The sequence below is a fragment of the Aspergillus viridinutans genome (genome assembly GCF_018404265.1).
Source record: "Aspergillus viridinutans IFM 47045 DNA, scaffold_2, whole genome shotgun sequence".
Taxonomy (NCBI): domain Eukaryota; kingdom Fungi; phylum Ascomycota; class Eurotiomycetes; order Eurotiales; family Aspergillaceae; genus Aspergillus; species Aspergillus viridinutans.
Genome location: NW_025091218.1, coordinates 3,335,561 through 3,350,580, shown reverse-complemented (window position 1 = coordinate 3,350,580; position 15,020 = coordinate 3,335,561).

Genomic DNA, 15,020 nt, shown 5'->3' with positions numbered 1-15,020 from the left:
CTTATCTCTCTTACTAGATTCTACCTTAATTAATTCTCCTTACTTACTTACTCACATAGCTTATCTCTCTCACTAGATTCTACCTTTATCAAGATAGATAAGCATGCGCGGGGGATTATAGGCCTTATAAGCTAAAGTAATATACACCTGGTAAGCTAGCTAGCTAGCTATCTAGCTCTAACACTAATCTATATAATAATTAATAAATAGGGACCTTAATAGACCCTAAAATCTAACCTCTCTACCCCTGAGATCTATCTCTATATAGTTAAATATACTATTATTTTAATTAGCAGCTCATAGCTTCTTAATCAGGATCCTATATATTAATTACTACTATTAATTAAAGGCCCTAGCACCTCAGGCCTAACCCTACTAATTAGAGGCTCTAGAACCCTGGGATCTCCCCTACTAATTAGAGGTGCTGAATCCCAGACCTCTAAGATTTAGCTCTAGCTATCTATTAATAATAACCCTTTAGGCAGAGTAGTTACCTAACTAGATTAGGGCTCCACCCCCTCTTATTAGGCTGCCTTCCTACACTAGGTTAGGCTACTTATAGACCTTACTCTAGTATTATATATTATTATATACTTTAATTATATACTATCTTATACTTTCTACTAGGGCCTAGTTATTTTAATATTATAGCTTAGTAGCTAGCCCTAGTAGCTAGTAATAACTCTTCTATTATTAATTACTTCTTTTATTTTATAGTATACTATATAGATATTATTAAATTTACTTAGGCTTACTCTAGTAAGTCTACTAAGGCCCCCTAGATTAAGGGCTTTACTTAGCAAGTACTCACCCTAGTTAGGAAGCTACTAGATAGCTAATTTTATAATATAGTAGCTAGTAATCACAGCACACAGGCCCTAGGCATAAATAGTATAAGAGTAGGTAAGCATGGCTTAGCCACTTCCTTATCTATAACCCCCAGGGCCTAAGGGGTCTTTAGCTAGACCTAGTAGGTGCTAAGCAACCTATCTTCCCCCCCTAACTAATATCTCCCTTCTACCTCCTCCCCCCTGGCCACACCCCCCCATAATAATAAGAACCATATCTAGATCTAGTGGTGTGGGCATAGAAACAGCCTAGGCCTAGGAGCTAGCCCTTATAAGTAAACTACTACTATAGCTATTATAGATAAGATCTAGGAGATTCTTTACTATAGTAGCCTCCCTAGCCTGGCTAGTATGCAGGTAGCAGGGGCCTAGGTACTTTATAGTAGTAATCTAGATATATATACCCATTCTGTATTAGATTAGGAGCGCCTACTCTAGAATAAAGAGATATAGCTCTAGGAGCTCCCTAAGGGTAAATATATCTAGATCACTAATTACTAATATACTATCCTTATCTACTATATCTCTATTACTTTCCTCCCCTCCCAGAGCATAGTAGAATACCTCTAGGAGAAGATCTTACACTATAATCTAGCACTCCAAGGCCCTATACTATATATAGGCTAGTGTAGGAATAATACTATAGCCTAGTAGTATAAGTAGAAATCTTCCCTAGTAGTTTCCTTCTAGGATATATAGTTAGTAAACTATACTATCTAGTACTAAATCTTCCTAGATAGCACCCTGCTATATATAGAACTATTTAACCTACTTTACCAGCTCCTACAGTGCACCTAATACCTAAATTATAAATATATCCAGCCCATCTGTATAGCTAAAAGAGTTATATATCTATATTATACTAACACCTATAATAAGAAGTTCTATAAGGTTAAAGAGGTCCCTTCCTAGTACTACTATACTATCTACTATAACTCCTACTAGGCTGACAGTAAGCAGTGCCCTATATACTAATATAAATACTAAATATCCTAAGATTAACTATAGAATTAACCCCTTTTCTTTACCAGCCCACCCCAGCCTACCAACCCAGCCCTGGAAGCTAGAAGGGCCCTAACACAGCCACCTATACTACTATATAGCACAGCCAGCACAGAGCCCCCTAGGCCTGAAAGGGCTAATATAATTAGTAAACCACTACTAAATCTAGAAGATATATATTAACTAGCTAGCTAATCATCACTAATACTAGTTAATATATTTAAAATAATATACCCTCCTATAAAGGCCCCTATCCACCCACCTGCCTACCCACCTATCTATCTAATAATTAATATTAGCCACCATCTATCTCTGCAGCTCTAGCTAACCTATTCTATATAAATCCACTCATAAAGCACCTCACTAAGGCAGCCCTAGAAAGCAGCTATAGTCCTAGACCTAGTACCTATACAGCCAGCACCTCTACTATTACCTACCTATAATACTAATTTCTATATACTAGTGCTAATACTACTATAGTTAATAGGTACTAGCACCCCTAAATAAGTAGTAGATTTAGCCTCCCTGCCCCTATTACTACTCTCTAACCTAGCCTAATATATCCCTAGACTCTCCTTATATATATTAAGTATATTAAGCCTCTTAATTATCTTATATATACCTACCCTCCTAAGTAACCTTACCTAGGAGGTCCCTAAGCTACTAAGGCTAAAATATAAATATAGCTATAGCTAGGGCTGCTAGCCTACTATAAGCAGCCCAGTCCTACTTAATACCCTAGTATCTGGGATGAAATATCTAAAGATATCTATAAAGATATATAATACTAAAGATAATAGAACTATATAAGCCTCTACTACTACTCTATAAGGCCTGCCTATACTACTCACTAGCCTAAGCCTGCCCACTAAGCTAACCTAGATACCTAAGATACTAAGCTAAGGGGGCCCTGTCAAGCCCCTTCTACCACAGCCCTAGTTTACTTAACTAGGGCCTCTAGTATTAATCACTAGTACTAGCTTATCTAGTATATCTAGTATATCTAGTACATCTAGATTAGCATCTAGATTAGCATCTACTCTAGCCTCTAACTTAATAGCCAGCTTAGCATCCACCTTAGTGAGCAGTGTCTCCCTCCTACTATTTAACCCTAAAATACTAACCCTATTAGCCTACTAAACTACACCTTTCCTACTAATATCTGACCCTAACCCACCCCTAAACTCAGAGGAAGCTAAGTATAATAGGTACTATATATACTAGAAGGCTAAAATAGGAAGCACTTAGGGTAGCTTAAATATATATAATAGTAGTATTTACCTAGAGGAGGGCTGCCAGCACATAGCCCCTAATAACTATAGCTAGTAGCCTATCCACACCCCTAAGGGCTCCTGAATCTAAACTAAATAAAGCTAAATCTAAAGCTAAACCTAGTCTAGGGGCTAAAACTAGTACTAGAACTAAAGCTAGAGTTATACTAGACCCCTAAGCTAACTAAACTATCTAGATACTATAATATAATATTTAGAATTCACTAGATATCAGTATAGCCCCCCTCCTTTAGGACCCCCAGCTCTATAATTATATAATTATTACTATCCAGGAGCCCTAGGTTAATACCTATAGAGATGACCCCCTAATATACTTCCCCTAAGAAGCTACTAACCACTTCTATATCATCTAGCTAACTATAGGGCAGGGGCAGGGGTTAGGCTAAGAGGCCCCCTAGATCTATATATATATATAGAAGGCCCTGCACTAGTAGGTCACCTTTATCTCTATATATATTATCTCTACTACTATCTAGCCAGCACTAGGCAAGCTATAGATAGTAGTCTATAATATCTATAACCTACTATAGTCAGCAGTAAATAAGGGGGTGGTAGACCTTATCTAGGCCCTAGAGGCTATAGACTAGTAGTAGTAAGCCTCTAGGGAGCTAGCAGAGCATATAGTAGTTAGTAATTTTAATATCTATAATAGCCTCTAGGCTAGTAAGGCATACCAGCTCCTATAGGCCTAGTATAATAGTATCTATACAGAGGCCCTAAAGTAAATTATTAAGTAAAGGCTACTAGAGCTAGTTACCCTAGTTAGCCTTATTACCTAGCCTACCCCTATCTCCGCGCAGGCCACTAATAAGCTAGGTAAGATAAATAATAATATAGGCCTAAGGACCCTCTCTATAGAGAAGTAGGCTACTAGCTTAATAATTAATTTAATCTTTATCTCCTAGGGGCTTATAGACTATATCTACTATATTTAGGAAGCTAACCTAGATAGTAATTTAGACTACCTCCTAATTAAAACTAAACTAGATACCACCTTTAAGCCTGAACCACTCTAATAATACTAAAACTAGACTACTATAGACCCCTAGAAGCTAGTTATAGCCCTTACTATATACCTGCCCCTATTACTTTCTGCTAAAGTGACCTAGGTAGATATTAACTAGTTTATAGGTAAGCTAATTAGTATACTTACTACTATAATTAATACTATAGTACTATAGCTCTATCCCTCTTAGTATTCCTATCCTAGCTTTAACCTGGAATACCGCGCTCTTCTCTAGGATAAGAAGTATATATAGTAGACTATCTCTATATACTAAAGTAAGTACTACTGTAAGGCCCCCTTATCCCTATAGATATAGCTAGCTTAGGCTACTTAGGCCTATAAGTAGGTAGTCTAGTAGTGCTAATATAATATCTTTTAGTAGTAAATTACTAATATTATAGATATAGATAATATTTAGTATACTATCTACTAGATAAAGAACTAGGGACCCTACTAGGCTTATACCCCTCTACTTTAGGACCCCCATACTAACTTAGTAGCTTATAGAGCCTAAGAGAAAGCTAACCTCCTTACCTACTAGTTCTTCTTACCACCCCTGCAGGCTAATCTAGATAACCTCTAGGGATATAACTACCCTAAGCTACTTAGTATACTAGAATTTAGAGAGTATAAGGTCCTCTGCACCCTTTACTCTATTAAGCCTAATAAGGCACCCAGCCTAGATAGAATTACTAACTAGGTACTATAGGCTATTAGTTATATACTAGTCCTAAGCCTAATAGGCTTATATAATTAATATATTTAGCTTAGCTACTACCTAGAGTACTTCTATAATACTGCTACTATTACTCTCTATAAGCCAGGCAAGCTAGACTACTTAGTACTAAAGGTATACTAACTAATTACCCTGCTAAATATACTAAGTAAGCTACTTAAGGCCCTAATCACTACCTAGTTAAGCTATCTAGCTAAGGTCTATAGGTTACTTCTAGATAACTATTTTAGAGGGTATAAGGGCTAGGGCATAGAGAATGCCCTCTATATAGCCCTAGAAGCTATCTACTTAGGCTAGAAGAATAGTAAGATTATCTCTACCCTTCTACTTAATATCTATAGGGCCTTTAATAATACCTTATATAAATAACTCTTATATAACCTCTATACTAGAAGGGTCCTAGAGCCCTATATTATCTAGCTTAGTAGCTTCCTCTAGGGCTAATCTATCTTACTAGTTCTACCTAAGTATACTATACTAACCTAATAGGTAGAGACTAGTATCCTATAGGGCTCCCCCCTCTCCCTAATTCTCTATATCTTCTATAACACAGGCCTAATGGGGTGGGGGGACCCTAAATAGGGTACTAATAATATTAAATATATTAATAATATAATAATACTTACTACTAGTAATAGTAAGTATACTAACTATTAATAGCTATAGGAGTACTATTAATATAGGTACCTCTACTAGACCACTACTTATACCTTCTAATTTAAGCTATTAAAGTTCTAGCTTATTTACTTCTACCCCCCAGGCTAGCAGGCCCAGGGTAATGCTAAACTATCTAGCTAAGGTAGTAGGCTAGGGGAGCTACTAGACCTAGGTAATAGGTAGGTTATTAAAGCTAGTATAATAGCCTAGCTCCTTAGGGTTATTCTTAACTAGAACCTTATCTTTAAGGCATACCTCTAGTATATTAATAGTATAGCTACCCAGTGCCTCCAGGCTATTAGTATACTAGGCAGCTCTAAATAGGGCCTATAGCTTTAGGAGCTTTAGTATATATATACTACCTATATCACCTTAGTTATACTATATGCCATCTTAGTATGGTATGCACTACTAGTCTAGGGCTAGAAGTATATCTATAGCTAATAGATAAAGGTACTAAATTAAATCTAGTATTAGGCTAGGAAGCTAATTACAGGGGCCTTCTAAATAGTTAGTAGGGCTATATTTAATGCTAAACTATATCTTACTCTAATACTATTACTTCTCTAATAGTGCTATATCTAGACCCTTATCTAAATTACTACTACTCCAGCCTATTAAATACATATTCTAGATTACTACTAACATTACTAGAATACACTATTATACTCACTACTAGAAGCTACAGAGGAGGAGGTTAAATTAGTAACTAGTATTAACCCTAGGGAGCTAGAGATATACTTACTATAGATAGTACCCCTCTAGTGAGAGCTACTAGAGGTAGTAATTAAGAAGATAAAGAAGTAGTTAATAATCTACTATAATATTTACTATATTACCTACCTAGAGGCTATTTAGATCTATACTAATAGTTCTAGTATCTATAGATAGGTAGGCACTACTATAGTGTGCCTAGACCCCCCTATCTACTAATAATATTACCTAGGGATGGATGTTAAGCATATAGTGCTAGTTATAGAGATTATAGGGTTAGTACTAGCCCTGTAGCTTATTAAGTAAGATCTAGTACTATATAATCTCTAGTAGGCACTGCTAGCTTCCTATAGCTAATAGAAATAGGCTAAGATTTATTCTAATAACTAGGGTATACTACATACACTGCTTACCCTTAAGCAGGGCTCTGGCCAGTATCTAGTTTAGGAGATGGTAGACCTACTTAACTAGCTAGATCTAGTACTTAATATATTATTCTACTAGCTAGCAGTGCACCACAGGGTTACTAGTAATAAGCTAGTAGACTAGAAGGCAAAGAAGGTAGCTAGATAGTAATAGGATATTATAGAGAGGTAGTATAGGCCCCTACCACTAGTTATACTCCTAGATTACCCTATATAGGGCCCTCTAGATGCCTGGATTAAATAGTATACTAAGGAGTAATAGGAGGAGGCCTAGTAGTAGTCTAAGTATAGTAGATACCTCTAGTACTTCCTTCCTAAGGTCTCTAGATATTTACTTACTATCTATAATAACCTTACCCCTATGGAATGCAGTGTTCTAGCCTAGATATATACTAGGAAGATTAGGCTAAATTACTATCTCTTAAGTATTAACTAGGCTGATAACCCCCTCTGCCTGTATAGGCAGGCCCTAGAGATAATTTACTATATACTATTTAGCTGCACCTAATATAATGACCTTTAGTAGGTAATATAGACTAGTGTAGAAGGGACCCCCTGAAACCTTATAGAGATCTTAATAGAGAAATAGTATATTTAGTAGACTATATAGCTTATACTAAGTACTAGCTAGCTAATATATCTAGCTAAAGCTACCTAGCTAGCATAGCTTAAGCTAAGTGCCCCTAGCAGCACCTAGCTTCTAACAGCCCTAGTAGATAATAGCTAACAGACTATAATTACATACTATTATATACTACTAGTTACTCCTATTAGTATAGTGCTGCCATCCATAGCCCTAACCCATGTATTTATATAGTATTAGTATGCTGGACCAGGGCCCCTAGGGCCTGGGATAGCTCTATTCAGTAATAACACCCCTAGAATCCTCATAGGCTTGGGAATCTGTGGCATTCTAAATAGGTTAGTAACTATCTTAGGGGAAAGTGGGCCTGTATAGGCACCTAGGCAGGTGTAAAGGTATATATAGGGAAGTAAGGAAGCTAGTAATTTCAGCCCTAGCTAAGATAGAATAACAGGGAAGGGTAGCAGCACTTACTGATTTTAGCCCTAACCAGAATAGATAGATTAATAGGAAGTCAGGGTAGCAGCACTTAATGATTTCAGCTAGGGCTAAAATAGGGGCATCTATAAGGGAATCTACAGGGGGTTCAGCCTAGCCTAGGTGCCTGGCATATATATATATATTTATGTACACTAGCAGCGTCAGTCCAGAAGGACGGCTGTTGATTAGATAGTTGCTGCTCACTAGGAGCCTCCAGCATGGCCCAGCCCGGTGCCGAAACAGAGTAAGGAATCAATCAATCAATCAATCATATAGTACTTTAGGTACTAAGTATCTATACTATAGAGGTCTTTATTAGCTCTACTAGTTAGTATATTTATTTTATACTTCTTATTTCTTTTATATAGTTATTAATTATACTTTTTTTTAAAGTTTTTTATATCTATATTATCTAGAGTATAGCTAGTGATTACTACCTAGCTTACTCTTAAGGTAATATATCTAAATATTATTAATATTATCTATAAGACTATTATTAATATAGCCTAGGCCTTTAGGGCTTAGATTTTATATTAGTAATAGGCCTCTACTATATAGTATACCCCTTATCTTAGTATTAGTATCTATCCCTATACTATACTTTCTAATCCTTTCTTTTATCTCTATACCTAGGTCCCTAATAGCTATGCCTATGCCTGTGCCTTTAGGCTTTTTTTAATATATATTCTAGTTCTTTACTAGATAAGTAAGATCTATATTTACCTAGCTATGCTAGTATAGGGTTAATTATATTATATAAAATATAGATACTCCCCCCCTAGGGGTTAAGATATTATTTCTTTTTTCTTTTATACTAACTATATAGCCTTTAGGCCTAATATAATCTATTCTTTACTTTCTTAACCTAGTATTCTATTATATAGATTTAGTAAACTATTTATAGGCCTTAGTATCTCTAATATACTTATAGGATTCCTATATATTATGCTTATCTTCTTATCTATACTATTAGATTAGGTATTAGTCTTTATTATATACTTTTTAGTATTTTAGGATAGCATCTATCTCCTATTCTTTATTACCTTTAATTAAGATAGGTCCTAGGTAAGGTGCTTACTTTATATCTCTCTTATATAGTTTAAGTAGAGAGATATAGAATATATTATATATTCTTCTCTATAAGTCTAGTAAATATAATCTATATACTTACTTTCCCTACTTCTCTATAATTTTAAATAGTCTAAGTATTCTACTTACTAGCTTCTAGTTTAGTCTAGGGGTAGTAATATTCTTTACTTATAGTATTATATAATTATTAATATTTAGTAATATCTTAGTATATTTCCTATTATACTACTTCTTTATCTACTCTTTTAATCTCTTAAGTAGTATATATAGCTTTATATAGTTTTTATTTAGCTCTACTACTCTATTAATTATAGCTAGTACCTTAGTATATTCCTCTAGAATCTAGATATTAATCTATAGGTCTACCTTAAAACCTATAAGTATATCTTATAGTAATATACCTAGTATACTATATATAGTATTATTATAGGTAAACTATGCTATTAGTAGCTAACTAGCCTAGTTATCTTAGATCTAACTAATATATACTTATAAGTAGTATTCTAGCACCTGGTTTATATATTCTATTTATCTATTAGTTTATAGATAAATACTATTAATAGTCTTCTATATACCCCTGAATAGTAGTAGAGAGTTAACTAGAATATATTAATAAATAAGCTATCTCTATCTAATATAAGGTTTACTAGTATACTAAATAATAGTATAATCTTCTTATAGAAAGTTTCTACTAGCTATATTACATTAATGTCCTTCCTTATAGGGATATATAATAAGTATTTAATAAATAGATTAATAATAACTAATACTATATTATATACATTCCCCTACTATTTTAATAGTAGTAGGCCTATTATAAAGTCTATGCTTATCTACTATATAGGTTTTATAAGAGTAGGTAGTGGTTTAAGTTTACTATAAGGCTTATATCTATAGACTATAACTCTCTAGTAGATATTATATTTATTTATATATACCTTAATATCTTATACTAACTTATACTAAAAGTATTTATACTTAATACTTTCCAAGATATATCTATACCAGTGGTAACCCCCCTATAGATTATTATAGTTAGTTTTTATAATTTCTATATGTAGTGCTGTAGACTTTAGTATATAAATATAGTTTCTATATTAAAGAAGTCTATCTTTAATCTTTTATAGTAAGTAACTTAGCTAATCTATATTCCCTTCTTCTATATCTAGTAGTTTCTACTATATAAATATATTAATATCTTAAATAATATATAGTAGATCTATTATAGCTATTAGGATATCTATAGAATAGGCTATTTTAATAATAAGTATCTTATATATATTACTCTATAGTACTAGGAGGTCTAGAGCTCTTATAATACTAGTAGCATCTCTCTTATTTATTAGTATATTTTATTTATAGGAATTAGCTTCTATTTAGATATTTATAAGATACTCCTAATTTATCTCTTATACCCTTCCTAGGCATACTATACATGCATATATTTTATTTTATAGGAGGTTATTATTTATTTTTAGAAGCCCTATATATAGCTTATTTTATAGTATTAGTAGCTATAGTAGGTCTATATTAATAATTTTATTTTTATTAGTATAGTTAGAGTAATAGCTAGGTATATCTATAGGATTGCTAGTCCCTAGATAGTATTTAATTATAAAATTAAATATAGATAGGTATTCTACCTATCTTATCTAATATAGATTTAGCTTCTTTATTATTATAAAGTAGTATAAATTAGCATAGTTAAATAATACTAAGATAGAGAATTTACTTCCTTCTAGATAGTACCTCTATTATTTAAAGTATTCTATAATTACTAGGAGTTCTAAATTATATATTTAGTAGTTCTTCTCTACTATAATAAGCTTTCTTAACTAGAATACTACTAGGTACTATTCTACTCTAAATAGCTAGGTAAGTATACTAGCTATTACCTATTTTAATATATCTATTTATAATTAAATCTATAGTACTAGGTTAAAGTATCTTAGTATAGATATAATTATAAAGTATTACTTTAGCTCTTTAAATACCTTCTATACTTCTAGTATTAGTATAAATTATATAGTTTTATTATCTTTCTTTATTAACTCTAATAAGGGTATAGTAATCTATAAGTACTTTTCTATAAATTAATAATAAAAGTTTATAAAGCCTAGGAAGACCTATATCTCTCTTATATTATATAATATTAGCTATTCCTTAATAGTTTTAACCTACTTTAGCTCTATATGCTATTAATACTAATTATAAAGCTAAGGAAATTAACTTCTTCTATATAGAATATATATTTACTAAGCTTAATATATAACTTTACTTTCTATAATCTATATAGAACTACTTAGACATGCTTCTTATGCTCCTCCTTATTCTAGGAGTAGATTAATATATTATCTAGATAGATAATATAATAGATATTAAGTAGATTACTTAGTGCTCTATTAATATATACCTAGAATATAGCTAGTATATTAACTAGTCTAAATAGTATTATCTAGTACTTATAGTACCTATACTATATTCTAAATATAGTTTTCTATTTATTACTAGGTTTAATTCTAATATAGTAATATATATCTTATAGGTCTAGCTACATAAAAATCATTACTTTTAATAGCCTATCTAGTATTTTACTAATTAAGGGTAAGAGATAGTGGTTCTTAATTATAATAGTATTTAGGCCTTAATAGTTAATATATAATTATAGGCTACTATCTTTCTTTAATATAAAAAAAATAGGTGCTCCTGTAGGACTTTTAGAATATTTTATCTTTCTCTTCTTAAGTAAGTTCTTAATATATTTCTTTAAGATCTATAGCTTAGTCATAGATAGATTATAGATTAGCCTAAATAGGGGCTATTTCTCTAATTCTAGCTTAATAATATAGTTATATATTATATTTAGTACAAGTATATTTACTTCCTTATCTAAAAAGATATCTATAAATTCCTAATATCTCTTTAGTAGTATAGGTTCTCCTATTCTTATAGTAAAGAATAAGAGTATATCTCCTTCTATTATCTCTCTAGGGTAGATAATAAATATTATATTATTAGTAAGGGCATTCTTAGTATAGTCTTCTAATAATATAATTTCTATACTAGATATTTTATCTAGATCTTTATTAGCCTAATATTCCTATATATATTATATAAAATTAATTATTAGATTTACTAATATCAGCTATAGCCACCCTAGTATAAAGTTATAGCCTAGTATATCTACTATATAGAATTCTATTTTAATACTCTGGGATATTCCCTATATATCTACTACTATAATATAGAGGTGGTATCTTCTATAAGATATTACCTTCTAACTATTAATTATCTTAATTTAGTAAGATATACCTATTACTTACTACTCTAAGTTCTCCTTAGCCTAATATTATGATATTAACAGCAGGCATATAGCTTCAGGGAAGCCATATTAGGTGCATAATAATATCTAGTAACTAATATTACTATTTATATAGTTAGTTAGACCTTACATTCATTCTTAGCTTAGGTTAAAATATAAAAGATAGCTAGAATCCCTTAAAGTAAAGAAGGATATAAAGAGTAGCTACTAGCCTACCCCCTATCCTTATACTCCTTAAAGACTCTATATCCTTTATAATAATAAATATCCTATCTAGTAGTATATCTAGATTAAGTAAATATATAATACTTAATTTTTAGAAAGGTTTAAAACCCCTTATAAAGAATTAATCTAAATTATAGTAGCTTTAGTCTACTAACCCTTAGAGATATTATTAATAATTTAACTTTAATAAAATCCCTTATATTAACCATTCCTAATTTAATAGAAAATACCTTAGATTAATAGTTTTCAACCTCCTTAGACTAATTAAGATATCTAAAATAGTAATAATTTACTATAGGAATATTCTTATTAACTCTTCCCTATAGTAATATTATAAGTTATAGATATTATAGGCTATTAGAGTCTTTTAAAATAGTAATAGATATAGGATTAATAACTAGACCTTAAAGAAAGATAAATTAGAAGTTATTAAAGTTATTTTAAAGAGTTTAAATAAATATTAATAATTATTAATCTAACTTCTATTCTTAATTAGATATTATTCTTTACTTAATAAAATAGATAATATTAAATCTATATCTTCTAGTATAGAAACCCCTTAAACCTAAGCTACTAATTATAGTAATAGCTTTAAGATAGAGTATATTTAACTTTAATAATAGTTTACTCTTACTATCTAAGATATAAATAAAGCTACCTAGACTAAACTAATCTAGCTATATAATTATCTAGTTAAACTTCTCTAGGAGTAGTATAACTATCTAGATTATATCTATCTAGATAGGGTTATAGAAGCTATAACTACTACTCCTAATTTTAACCCTCTCCCTACTATTATCCCTAAGATACTTAAGCTATATTAAAAGGTTTCTAATCTTAAATTAATCCCTATATATAATAATAAGTATAGTAAGGATGCTGTAGTAAAGTAGCTATAATAGATTAATAAATATTTTTATAATAAGTAAACTCTTATTTAGAAGAAAGCTACTAAACTTAAAAAGGTTATAATAATTAAGTATTATCTTATAGACTAAGCTAAAGAGTAGTAGAATACTTATAAATAAAAGGCTAAATATAATTTAATAACTATTATAACTATCTTAGATACTTTTAAATAATAGATCTAAGATTATTTTAAAGAGATTAAAGAAGAGAATAAATATTAGAAAGAGTATAAGAGATATACTTAAGAAAATTAAACTATATAATTCTATACTACTTTCTTAATTAAAGCTACTAAATATATTAAATCTAGAATTTCTAATAATATACTAATCTAGAAGTTTATTATTAATTTAAAGCTAGTTCTGTATGCTTACTAGGTAGAAGATTATAATAAATTAATTACTTTTAATAATATAATTTATTATTTTATTAAATATAAATAGAGAGTAGCTTTATATACTTAAGTATAGCTTTAATTCTTTAGTAAGATTAATAATTACTAAATAGACCTAATAAATATTAATTTAAATACTATTACTATATCTCCTAATTAACTAAAGAAGGGGATATATAAATAAAAGATATAGTATTAAATTAATTAAGCTTACTTTAATTATAGATAGAAAGGCTATAATATTTAAGCTTATATTATATTAAATTAGCTATAATTAAATTATAAAAAGTAGTTAGGAAAAGTAATAAACTACTAAATATAGAAATATTAATTAGTTAACTATTATAGACTTCTAAAGTTAAGGAATATAAAGTATTTAATAATCTTAAACTACTAAAGAATTATAATAATTCTAATAAGAATAGTAATAAGAAAAATTAGCTACTATAAGAAGGACTATTTAATATAATAAAGATAGATTTAGAATAAGAAGATTATAATAATATTAATACTTATTTAAATACTCTTAGATCTAATATTCTCTATTTCCCTACTATATTTAAAGCTTTTTAGATAGTAGTCTATCTCTAAGTATTATTAGACTATAGCTCTAGTTATATATTTATATTAAAATATCTAGCTAATTTATTACCTTCTTTATAGTTTTAATTCTAATAAATATCTAAATAACTATAGGTTTATTTACTAAATAGTAGATTTATATATATATTATATTAAGTTTAAATTCTACTTAAGCTAGGTAATTAGTACTATATTATTATTTTCTAGATCCTTAAAATAATAGAGTATAATATTATCTTAGGTTAAGATTAGCTAAAATATTTTAACCCTAATATTAATTAGATTACTAGATAGATAGTTATAAAAGAATATAGAATAAAGTATATAACTATCTATCTTATTAATCTAAAAACTTAAATTAAGATTAATAAGAAAATATTACTTAATTTTATCTTTATAAAATAGCTTTAATATACTCTCTAGAAGGGTTAATAGAAAGCTTAGTTATATATTATTTAAGAATAGAAAGAGAGTAAAGAAGTATTAACTAATCTATAATAATTAAGTCCTCTTCTAGCCTAATAAAAAGATATATTTAGAGAAGAGTTAGTTATAGAAATATCTCTAGTTTAATTATTAAAATATTATATTAATATAGAAGATTTATTACTAATTAATATTAACTCTTACCCTTAGTTACTAGAGAAATTTAGTAAGATAAAAAGGTAAGTTAAAGAGCTTTTAAAGAAAGTAGTTATTTATTTATTAGTTAGTGCTTAGGGCTTTCCTATAGTAATTATTCTAAAGCTAGATAAA